Genomic DNA, 12,282 nt, shown 5'->3' with positions numbered 1-12,282 from the left:
GATTATTGTATGTGGTTTTAACATGGAGTTTGTTAAAACGTGTTTATGTCTTCGGAGCAGTCTTCAGACGTGTTTGGCAAGTCGGAAACCTAGCCTTTGGCCGGGCAAAAGTTACGATACAGTTAGAGCTCTAATCTGTCTGCCGGAGTACTGCATGTGAGGTAACATATGGGTTATCGGCTCATGAGTACTCATATTTTTGGATGTTGGGTAGCAGGAGGTTGCCCAATATCGGCAGTGTACTACGTGAGGGGTAACAGATGTGTACCAGCGTTCATTAGTACCCGTATTATAAATGTATTTGGGTAACCAGAAGGGTTGCCCAATTTCTCATGAGCACTTTCATTTCATATATTTTTGGGACAACCAAATGGGCTGTCCATTGACTCGTGAGTGCATTTATATTTGTTGATTTGTGAATTTTCGTATATATTGACATGTGAGTTATATTTTCATTTTACTCATACGAGCTGTAAAGCTTACCGAGTTTGTGTTTACAATCCCGGTGCACCAATTCAATGGTGTAGGGGATAATTCCGCAAGTGTTGATTAGTGGAAATCGAGGGACAACTCTGAAGACTCGAAGTTGTTCATTATCCTACTGGTGGTGAGGTTTTTATTGTGGATTTGTGTGTGAGAACTTGTGAGGATTTATTTGTGGGTTTTGTGAGAGATTGTGAGGATTATTACATTTCCATTTTTATGTAATGTTGGATTATAAATTTGGTTTGTAATAATTAGTTTGTCTGAGTTGTGTTGTAAACTCAGTAATGATCCGATGTGGCATTTAAAATGATTTCGATTCATTGAGATTGTTTTGGTGTTTCACGACTTTGAAATTTTGAGTTTTTATACTCGAATTTTTGGGGTCGTTACATAACTACTTGCATATGGAGATGGAGTAGTAGGTAGCACCGCAACCAACGATGGATGATCTTTAACCACTTCTCAACATTCAAAATGTGTAAACTTTTTTCGTCTTGACATTATAGTAACATGATTGAGCTTGTCGTTCCTAATGAAAACCTTATACTTGGTACATATTTAATTACATAATCTAAACAAATTAGATAAAATAAATGATGTAACCAAATTAAATATATTAAAACAAATAATGTAAACAATGCTACATATTTAAACAAATTAGATATATAAATTACATAGTTTAATTATATATATAATCGAATAAAAATTATAATATATGATAAACAATGTAAACTTACTTCATCCATTAACGAAGTGCCGCTAGCTACACGTTGCCGTGCTGCCGCCAAACATTCGCCCCAATTTTGCAAGAGTAGCTTGAACTTGTTGTAGTGAGAAGTGAGCGCGATTCAGGTCCTCGGCCTGTTTTGTTTGTTACCGTTGTATTCATCAACGTTATGACGGACTAAAGAGATGCACATTTGTAAATCTTCGGAAGGAAGCCAATGGGTCCCTAATGTTTTGAAAAAAAATGCTAAACGAAATGAGAAAGGAGATGGAGGAATATGTGAAATTTGTTGTGCAAAAATTGGTGTGAGTTGATCAACAATTTAAGTAGTATTTAATAATTTATAGGAACATTTTTAGGAGAGTTTTGAAATTTTTGGGATTTTTAAACTATTTTTTGGGTTTGTTTCCGTTCTGATAAAATAGTAATCGTTGGTTATGAATCTGACCGTTGGATCAAAATTTCTTATTCAAATAGAAGGCCCAGATCCATTTAACTGTTAGAGTTTGATGGTCATCCGGTAAGCCACGTGTCAGCCATTCAGTGGTCCTTTTGTTCATACCCTCTTACTGCACGCGCCTAACTGAAAAAAAATAGAACGTGCCCGACGTCACCCACATGTTGTGGGCTCCGCCAGGCAGACGAGCAACCGCTGGAACAAAGTTTGCTCGACCAATCGGGTGAGCAAACCAACTGGGTTGACTGGGCGAGCACCCTCCGGTGCAGTCTCGAATCTGGGTTTGCTCGAGCAAACCCGGGCTGTCCCACCTCCTGTTCGAGCAGCTCTCCTCCTCCTACTCGCCGGTGTAGATGCTCTAAGGAGGAATGAGATTAAGAAAGAAGGGAAGAAATAAGTCATTCTCATTCATATGTTTACTTATTATTCAAAATTAATCTCACGTGTGTTACTAATATGTAAGAATTAGATTTGTGATAAGGTCAATTACGAAAACATCCATATGTTGTGATCATGGGTTGGCGCTACATTATGAAAAATTGTTAATTCTTATTAGCTCTTGCTAATGGCCTAGGACCTCCAAATATCAAATAAGCTTATTTATGTTAACTTGAATTATATAGGCATTGTATCCATTTTCTAGCTATATCAGGAAATCCATTTCAAAATCTAGTATACTATTCTATATTATTTAAGACAAGATGCACAGTTGAATGATATGAATATGATTTCTTTATCACTCCCTATCTCATCTATTGCATTCCTAATATGATATGGTTCATAAACGTTGCATTATTAAAACCTTATCAGGTAAAATAAAAATATTTTGAGTTAAACAAAATGTTTGGTTGAAAAAAAAAAACAGAACACACCAACTACAATTAAATAACACATGTTTTAACACTTTCCCTTGGCGGGATAATTCCTGACGAGATTCCCCTTTGTTCCGACCGCCAAACCTGTCGAAGCTGACTCAGTAGGGCAGGGCGCTAACACAATAGGTCAGGTCACTCTGCTTCCGGTTCAAGCACCGCCATTAGCGTCACCAAAAGTAACTCTCAAGAACAGTGAAAACGCACTGTAAGGGCACGTTTTCCCACATCGGGAAAAGAGAACAACGCTTCCCATAATGCTCTTATAAAAATAACAAGAAACCTCATAAAAAATGTAACGTATTCCTAAGTTCTTAACCTACAAACTTGTGTTCTGCCTCTGAATCTAACTGAAGTTTCAAAGAGTCATATGACGGCCTACCACTGGCTCTTGACTTTAACCCCGGTTTTGTGCAAGTTATACAGACTAGTGTTGGGATACAAACTGCGTGAACAAGACCCCCATATTTTGCACTCGCAATACGTGGTATATAAATTCCCCGTAGTACCTACATAACGACTCCTCCTAATTGGTAACTTAATTTCATAGTCCTTTTAAAAAAACTTAATTTCATAGTTTAAATGAACGATCTATATAGACCATCTTTACAAGCTTCGTAAAAGTAGCCTTGTACGGGCAAGATTCAAATATTAAATCTCGTCAAATTTTCCTCCACGTAAGGTGGATTGCATAACATACAACTCAAAATGAAAGTTCAAGTAAAAAATCCAATTCGCGCGTGGCATACCTTCATGTACGTACTCAACATCATAATAACTTATTTGATACAATAGATATTAAAAAATGAGACAGATTGCTTGACGCAAAACCTTATCGAGATTGATTTAGGTGAGTATAATTGCTCAAAAGGCGAATTCAGGTAAGCAATGAGAAGTAATTCCGTAAAGTAAATTTGCATAAAGAGAATTTCTCTTGGGAAAAAAGAACGTTAATTCAAGGAGGAATTCGAGTCTCTCATGGGAAACTTGAGGAGAAATCGACGAACTTGAGTGAGGAGTAATCCACTTATCCCCCGGCCCTCAATAGTAATATAGATACTAATTTAAGTAATGATAAATCATGATGGAGCTATTTTAGCAAAGTAAAACAAACCTGATGGTGTAAATGAGGATCAAATTAAAGTAACCCTCTGATACTGCTTCAACTAAGTCTACATATTGTCTACCTTTTTATGGGTTATTATGGACCGACCTGTGATAAATATATACGTCAATAAAATTTTGGTTAGCATCTGACAATTAAGGCCTCAGTATGAACAAAAATGGACAAGCAATGAGCCAATTAGTACCTGATCGACAAGCTGTACATCTGAAATGACATAATTGCAGCACTACAGCAGCTAGCCTTGCCTACGATTTGATATAGTAGCAGAGCGGTAGATTCAGTCGTGCAATAAACCATTCACGGTAGATTTAACCCGCGGATTTAAAAAAATCCGCAGAGTCTCGCAAATCCGATTGGTTTTATCTGGTTCGGTCTGCGAGAAAGTCTGTCAGAACCCGCTTCCGTATGTAGAGGGCCGGATTTAGTTTAGAGGTGTAAAACCCAGCCCGACCGACCAAAAGCCTACAAGGCCTAGCCCGTAAAAGCCCTCCAATAAATAAAATATTATACATACATATAATATTATATATGTTAGTACTACTAAATTTAAAATTTTATATTTCTTTATATTATAACTTTATACTAGATTTAAAATATAATTGTAGCATTATGAAGCAACTATATGAAGTATATGAAGTAAACTTCTCGGGATTAATCGACACCAGCTGATGTTATCGATACTAATATTTAGGGACCTTGTTAAAACTTCATCTAATTCGGACCTCTTCTGACCGTCAGAATTTCCGGTAAACTGAAAACACCACTAATATGCCCTAAGAGATTATCAATTATCATGATGCGAACGTCGAAAACCGTTTACATATATGAAATCATCTAATTTTGGTCACCCATCGTGCGTAGCCACACCGAAGAAACTCATTTGGCAAAGTCCTAGTCAATCAGTTTTTAATATGTCAAAATGCCTCTTTTTTTATTGACCGTAGGTACGAACAGTTAAATTATGTCTAAAACTAACAAAATTTTTATGGGGTCCCAAAATATATATATCGATCAAATCTGTTGTTGTCAATTGACCGTATTTAGAACCGGAGTTGTCGATTGCCGAAGTATCCACTAATGGTTTAATGTATCATAACCTTTATACTAGGTTTAAAATTAAACTATCGCATTATGAAGTGATTATATGAAGGATACTTCTCGAGATTAATCAACACCAGCCAATGTGATCGGTATTTATATTTAGTGACTTTGTAAAAATTTCATCTAATTCGGACCTCGTTTAACCGTCGGAATTTCTGGTAAACCGAAAACACCACTAATATGTTATAAGGGAGGACCCATTACAAAAATGTGAACGCCAAAAACCGTTAGCATATCTGAAATCACCTAATTTTTTATTACCTATTATGCGCGGTCGCACTGAGGAAATTAATTGTGTAAAGCCCCGGTCAATAGAGTTTCAATATGTCAAAACATATTTTTGTTGTTGTTGACCGTAGGAACGATCAAACCACGTCCAAAACGGACGAAATTTTACAGAGTCCATAGATATATATACCGATCACATCTGCTGATGTCGATCGACCCATATTTCGAACTGGAGTTGTTGATCGTGTAATTGTCCACTAATGTATCATAACCTTTTATATTAGGTTTATAATAAAACTATACTATCACATTATGAAACGACTATATGAAAGAAACTTCTCGGGATCAATTGACAACAGTCGATGTGATCGGTATATATATTTAGTGACCCTGTAAAAATTCCATCCAATTCGGAACTCGATTAACGGTCAGAATTTCTAGTAAACCAAAAACACCACTAATATGCCTTAAAAGAAGACCTATTACCAAGATGCGAACACCAAAAGCCGTTTGCATATTTTAAATCACCTAATTTTTGTCACCGATTGTGCGAGATCGCACCAAGAAAACTCATTTGGCAAATTGCCAGTCAATGAAGGTTAAAACTCATCTTTTTTGATTGACCGTAGGTACAGACGGTCATACTATGTCCAAAACGGATGAAATTTTTATGGGTTCTTTGTATATATATACCGATCACATCTGCTGGTGTCGAACGACCATATTTCGAACTGGAGTTGTCGATCACCGAAGTGTCCACAAATGTATCATAACCTTTATATTAAGTTTATAATAAAACTATCGCATTATGAAATGACTATAGGAAGAAACTTTTCGGAATCGATCGATACCATCCGATGTGATCGATATATATATATATATATATATTTAATGACCATTTTTAAATTTCATTCAATTCGGACCTCGTTTGACCATCAGAATTTCCAGTAAACCAAAAACACCACTAATATGCCATAAGGGAGGACCCATTACTAAGATGCGAATGCAGAAAACTGTTTACATATTTGAAATCACCAAATTTTTGTCACCGATCGTGCGTGGTTGCAACGAGGAAACTCATTTGGCAAAGCCCCGGTCAACGAGGTTTTATTATGTCAAAACGTCTTTTTTTTTCACCGTAGATATGGACGGTCAATGACCATGTTCAAAACGGACGAAATTTTTACAGGATCCCTAAATATATATATCGATCACATTTACTAGTGTCGATCAACAATATTTCGAAATTAGAATTTATTTTTGACTTTTTTTAGAATGTTATCTAATAATTCTTTTATTATTTCAAACATTTAAATAAGAGTATTATATTTTTTTCTAATACAAGCCTGTTTTAGGTGGGCGGCCTTTGATATTTATATTTGTGAAAATATCTAGTCCGACCGTCACTTATTTAAATGTACTAAGACTCGAACTGACACGATCCGGACCCGCCACTCATGAACCGAACCGGGCCGGCCCTTTGACCAGTCCTAGTTGATTTTCTGCAGATTCAGTCGTGAAATTCCTTTGCGGTAGTTAATTACGTAGTTTAATAATGGTTAATAGTGATACACTCACTAGTAGTGCCACAGTACCACAGTGCCACTGATCAAGTGATCGATCAATATACCAGCATATCAACAGTAGTAAAATGATTGATGTTTTCCTTTTGCGAATATAGAAACGGTAAGATTTTAATTAAGACGATAAACCGATAAGAGTTAATTAGTTATTGGTGAACCTCGGATAGAGATGACAAAACTTTTTAACTTCTTTTAAGAAGGGCTCTGGTGTGCTTGCTCGCTTGCCGTGTCTGCCGCCCTTAGGTTTCAATTAATGAAACTACTCAGTATAAGAGGGGATGACGAGTCTAAACCCTTGTTTACAAACTTGAAAATAATATCAAGAAAATCTATAGTGAGCAAGTATTCAAACATGCACATATTAACTAGTAAATATTGTTCTAATAGATACTCCATTTGTTTTTACATATAGATGACATTATAGAAAGAACAGTACACAAGTACTTATCTTCAAGTCGTCTATTCCAATTCAATTACACATTGATGCTGCTACTGCTAGAAGATAAATCCGACGACTCAACTTCACTATACTTTAGGCAGAAACAACCATTTGATAAAACAAACAACGTGTCATTTATCTAGAGTAGACAAAACATAGAGAGTGCACTCACAAGCATACATCGCGATTGACCATGTAACATGTATAGAGATGAAGTTTTGGAATCTAATGAAAATGATATGGTGGAATTAGTCAATAAAATGAAATGAAATTGTATTAGTAATTTTGTAGAAATTTATACTTACGCGCTTAATAAGTCATAAGTCACATCATTGCAATTGGTAGAAGAACATAATAAGGCTCGAAGTCTCAATCTATATAGCTACAAGTATGATTAATATGTCACATATGACTCATATCAATGAGGATAAGATAAAGAATATTCATCAGGTGTAGCAAAGAACTTTGAAAGCTTCTGGAACTCAGTCTCAAGTCTCAACACAAAAACAGCTTTCAGTACCTCCTCCATTACAGTAGCGTCTATGACTATATATAAATGTGTGTCCAAGGATAAGGACGTGCATAAATGGACAACCAATTCAACTTAACCAAGGAAAAATTTGATGAAAAAATTATCCTCTTTCTTAGAAATTTATTTAAAAGATTGCTTATTTCTGATCGTTCAGCTATAAAACTTCAAGCTGTAATAGAAGGGAAATGAACTAATGGCCGGAGTCGAGCAAATTAAAGCAACAGGCAACCTTCATTCATTTGGGACTTTGGGTTGGGTAGAGTACAGTAACCTATATGCACTTTCACTCGAGCATATATTTTCTGAAGGTAACCAAATTTGATAAATCACGACATAAACTCCACATTTCTAGTTGGCGGCGGGGGACTTCCTCTACTTTGTCGCCGGCCAAGACAAAAGAGGCAGTAGAGCTAGCGCTGACGTTGTCGAGAGAGAACATGGTGGTGATTGTGAGAGGAGAGTAGAATCAGTAGATGCTACGAAAAAATTAGGGTTTCAATGATATAGGTATGCGGCCAAGGCACTAATAGAGGCTACGCTAGCTAGGACTTTGAGCCCTAGCGATGCTCTAACTTTATCTCTATGAGGCTTTAATTTTTGGTCAAAAGCCCTTTTTTTTGTAGTTTTGAATATGATTGATTAATCAAGAGTTTTTAATTTATGTCTTTTAAATAATTTGTATAACTGACATATACGTAGAAATGGGGTTCATCTCTTCATCTTTCATGGCTCATAGAATTTATCACTAAGAGCCAATAGTTAGACAAAATAAAGTTTTAAGTACTTTTGTCAAACTTTCCTCTCAGTAATAGAATAATTATGCTACGGATTAATGATGATGAGTGTGAAGGAGTGGTGAAGGGGAGTTGGTGTGGGGATAGTGGTCTGGTCCGTCTGGATACGTTCTCTACGACGTGTATGCGGATAAGCTCGACGAGAACGGTTCTCACGGAGTGGAGTACGTAAGCAGAAGTTTAGTCATTTAAAGAGAAAAATTGAGAAAGTAAGGGTACGGCTAGCAGTTTTAGAAAAAAATTCAGATTACACTTTTCATCCCCTCTTTCTATTAGTTAAAGCAGGAATCATAGACGACGTTTTTATTCCCGGGCTGCAGTAAGTAGATCGAGAGGTCGTTCCGCCCCTTGTCCCCGAATATAGTGAGAGGGGGCTCTCGACATAAAAAAGCACTTCTCATTGTTCTGGAGGGTTACTACATAAGTTCAATGTGTTGCGAGAGATTTCCCTTGGGAAGAATATTGAGTAGACGGTTGATGTATCAGACTCGACTCTATCTTCTTATTTTGCTATCAACGACGTACTTATATCAATTTTTTTAACGGCTCCATTAAAAAGTGATGTGACACACCTTGTCGGAATAAAAAATATCCTATTTTCCACCATCAATACCTGAACTCTTGAATCTCGAAAAACCACCAACTAACACTCGGTATTTTGCAAACCATAAACCAAGGTAATTTCCATTTTCTTCAAATCAAATCTCCGACCGAGATAGCCGACATCATGATCCGATTGTAGAACACGAGAAACAACGAGTACTTGAAAAAAGCGTGGTCTTCCCTATAAGGCACTCTCCTGATCTTTTCCTGTATTCAAAAAACACCAAAAATTGATGGGTTCTCGCGGAGCGCCGTCAAGTGATGACATTGTTTTGGTTATAGGAAACCAGATTGTGCTTCGAGGCCAAAACGGTGATGTTTGGAAGGGAGAGGAAGTCACCGGAGATATTAATTTAATTGGGCAATTGGGGATGAGTGAGAGAGAGAGAGAATGAGGAGATGAAAGAGAAATAAAGAAATAAATTAATTTGCTTATAATTAATTTACCCATATATCATGTTTACACCTACATTTATTTAATTTATTAATTAGTATATATCGAGTTTTATTTATTTAAATCTTAACATTTTCTCAATTTTTGTTATAGCTATTGCCGCCGTCATTTTTTTATTAGGGGAGCGCCATTTTTTTATTAAGGGGTCTCCTTGAAAGAACAAACTTTATTTATTTTTATATAAAAATAAATTTATGGTTTGTGGTTAATTAAAAGAGGGACTTTTTTATTTCCACCAGATGTGCCACGTCACTTCTTTAACAGAGTTATCAAAAAATTTGACGGAAGTACGTCGTTGATAGAAAAATATGAGTCTGGGTATCACATTAATATTTTTGTGCGTTTGGGTACCACATTGACATTGCCACTACAGTTCAAGTATTGATGGTGAAAAAAATGTATTTTTTATTCCCACAAGATGTGCCACGTCACTTTTGTAATAGAGTCATAAAAAAAATTTGACGGAAGTACGTCGTTAATAGAAAAATAAGAATATGAGTATCACATTGATAGTTTTGTGAGTCTGAGTACAACATTAACCTTATCACCATAGTCTAGCCATTGATGTTGAATTTTTTTTCTTTTTTATGATAGAGATGAAAGAACTATGCCTCATAGAAGTTTAGCCGACAAGCAGATGTTGGAGGGAAAGTTTTTTTCGATACACTGTTGGAGGGAAAGTTGAAAGAGCTAATTATGCATGAGCATAGCTACCGGAAGCAAAGGTCACGGGTTACGTGGCTTTCTGATGGGGGACCTTAACACAAGCTATTTCCACCAAAAAGCTTGTAATAGGAAAAGGAAGAATGAATTGAAAGGGTTATTTAACTCTCAGGGTGAAGTGGTGTACTCAAGATGCTGAGGTAGAGAGGGTTTGTTCTGAGTTTTTATGGTGAGTTATTTATTAGTAATAATCCTACAAACATGGAGTAGTTTACCTACTTGTTCCCGTCAGTGGTCAGTGACGATATGAATGAGGCTTTGATACAAGAATTTACAGAAGGGGAGGTGTTACATGCTCTAAAGCAGATGAAGCCTACAGCTCCCGGCCCTGATGGATTTGCTCTGATTTTATCAGCAGTTTTGGTTTATAGTTGGAAAAGATGTGATGGCGGTTGTGTGGGTGTGTTCATGAATTCGGAGGCTCATATGCGGTAGGTGAATGAGAGTCCCGTTCACCTGGTCTAGCTGACCAGGAACAATATGCTCAACTACCGTTGGATTAGCCAACTTTTAATCTTATGGTTGAGAAATAACAAAGTCAAACTAAATTAAAACAGATTATATACCCTATAATATGATTTCTTTCTCTTCTCCCAAAATACGCGTCTTCTCCACTTATATTTCACCTCTTCTTCCAACAACAAAACCCAGAGGGTAGTCACTGGAGATGGAGACCCAACACCGAAAGTCGCCAACTAAGATTCACCCAAGACTCAATCTCCTCATCTATGTCTTCTCGTCTTTTTTTTTTCCTTTTCTTCTCATAAAACTCATTAAATTGTTCATTTTGTTGCAAACCCAAAAAGGATTTGCCGGAGACGGAGGCCGCCGGCCAATGTTAGCTTTAAGGTACTAGAATACTGGATTTAAAGAGAAAAACATTTGGGGTTTTTAGATTATTTGACTCATCCTCTAATCTTTACTCCTAATTGAATTAGCTATTGGGGTATTCAATTAAAAGAGGAAACAAATGATCAAAGATGGCTCATTCATGGGTTTTAGCAAATTCGATGAACTTAGGAGAGGAGGAGAAAGAGAAGTGGAGAAGATGAGTTCAGTAATATTTTGGGATTTCTCAAAGAGATTGAAATTGCTTTAAAATATTAATTAATGTGTTTTAATTTTGTTTGACCTTGTTATTTCTCAACTATAAGAGTAAAAGTTGACTAATCCAACGACAGTTGAACATATTGTCTTTGGTCACTAGCTGACCAGGTGAACGAGACTCAGGTGAATGAAACATAAGTGACATTGATTCCTAAAGTGAAACATGTTGAGTATATTACTCAATTAAGGGGGTGTATTCAACTAGGATTCTATAGGATTTTCTTGTATTTGAAGAATCTTTTAAAATCTTGTGGTATTCAATTAAGATTTTAAACAATCCATTGAAATCTCAAGGTATTCAATTAATATTTCAAAAACTCCTATGAATTATGGTGGTATTCAAAAATCGATTGATTTTGAATGATTTCATTTATTAGTTGATTTTGTTGGATTTTAAAGTATTTTTACACTATATCATGCTTGTTAGAAATCAAGCATCTAGACATGAGATTTTGATGTATTCTCTCTCTCTCTCAATAAGATCGAAAATTTTTATGTTCTTAATCATGTGTTTTATTTTAATTGCTCAAATCAATTTTATGGGTTTTTCTTGTGATTTGGTATAATTGTTATAGGCAAAAAAGAAATGATGGTTGTTTTTATAATTGTACTAATAGTTGTTTTGCTAAAAAAATCAATTGTATAACAATCAAATTTCAGATTTTAGAATACTATTGAATGTTAATTGGGTGAAAGTTTATAAAATTGTTATTATATCTTTGATCCTCATTCAAGATAGTTGCACCTTTGTGATATTGACCTTGTACCTTTATTTTATAGATGCTTATGGAAGTTTATAGAATTGAATCAAACTCATGTGACTTTAGAATTATGTAAAAATGAGATATTAATCCCTAATAATACATAGGGATGTTTGTTATTGCTTAACATGTATGTATAAAGAATATCGTTCCGATGAATTTTCTCCTGAAATAGAAAATGATGAAGAACTTAATATGGAAGACGAGAATCTTGAACTACTTTCTCAAAGTCAACTACAACAAAGAGCATATGCTAATGCTTGGAGACTTAATATTGCTGAAGCTATAT

The sequence above is a fragment of the Argentina anserina genome, chromosome 2, assembly GCF_933775445.1.
Source record: "Argentina anserina chromosome 2, drPotAnse1.1, whole genome shotgun sequence".
Taxonomy (NCBI): Eukaryota; Viridiplantae; Streptophyta; class Magnoliopsida; order Rosales; family Rosaceae; genus Argentina; species Argentina anserina.
The sequence above is the reverse complement of the archived record's forward strand: the minus strand, read 5'-3'. Positions refer to the sequence as shown.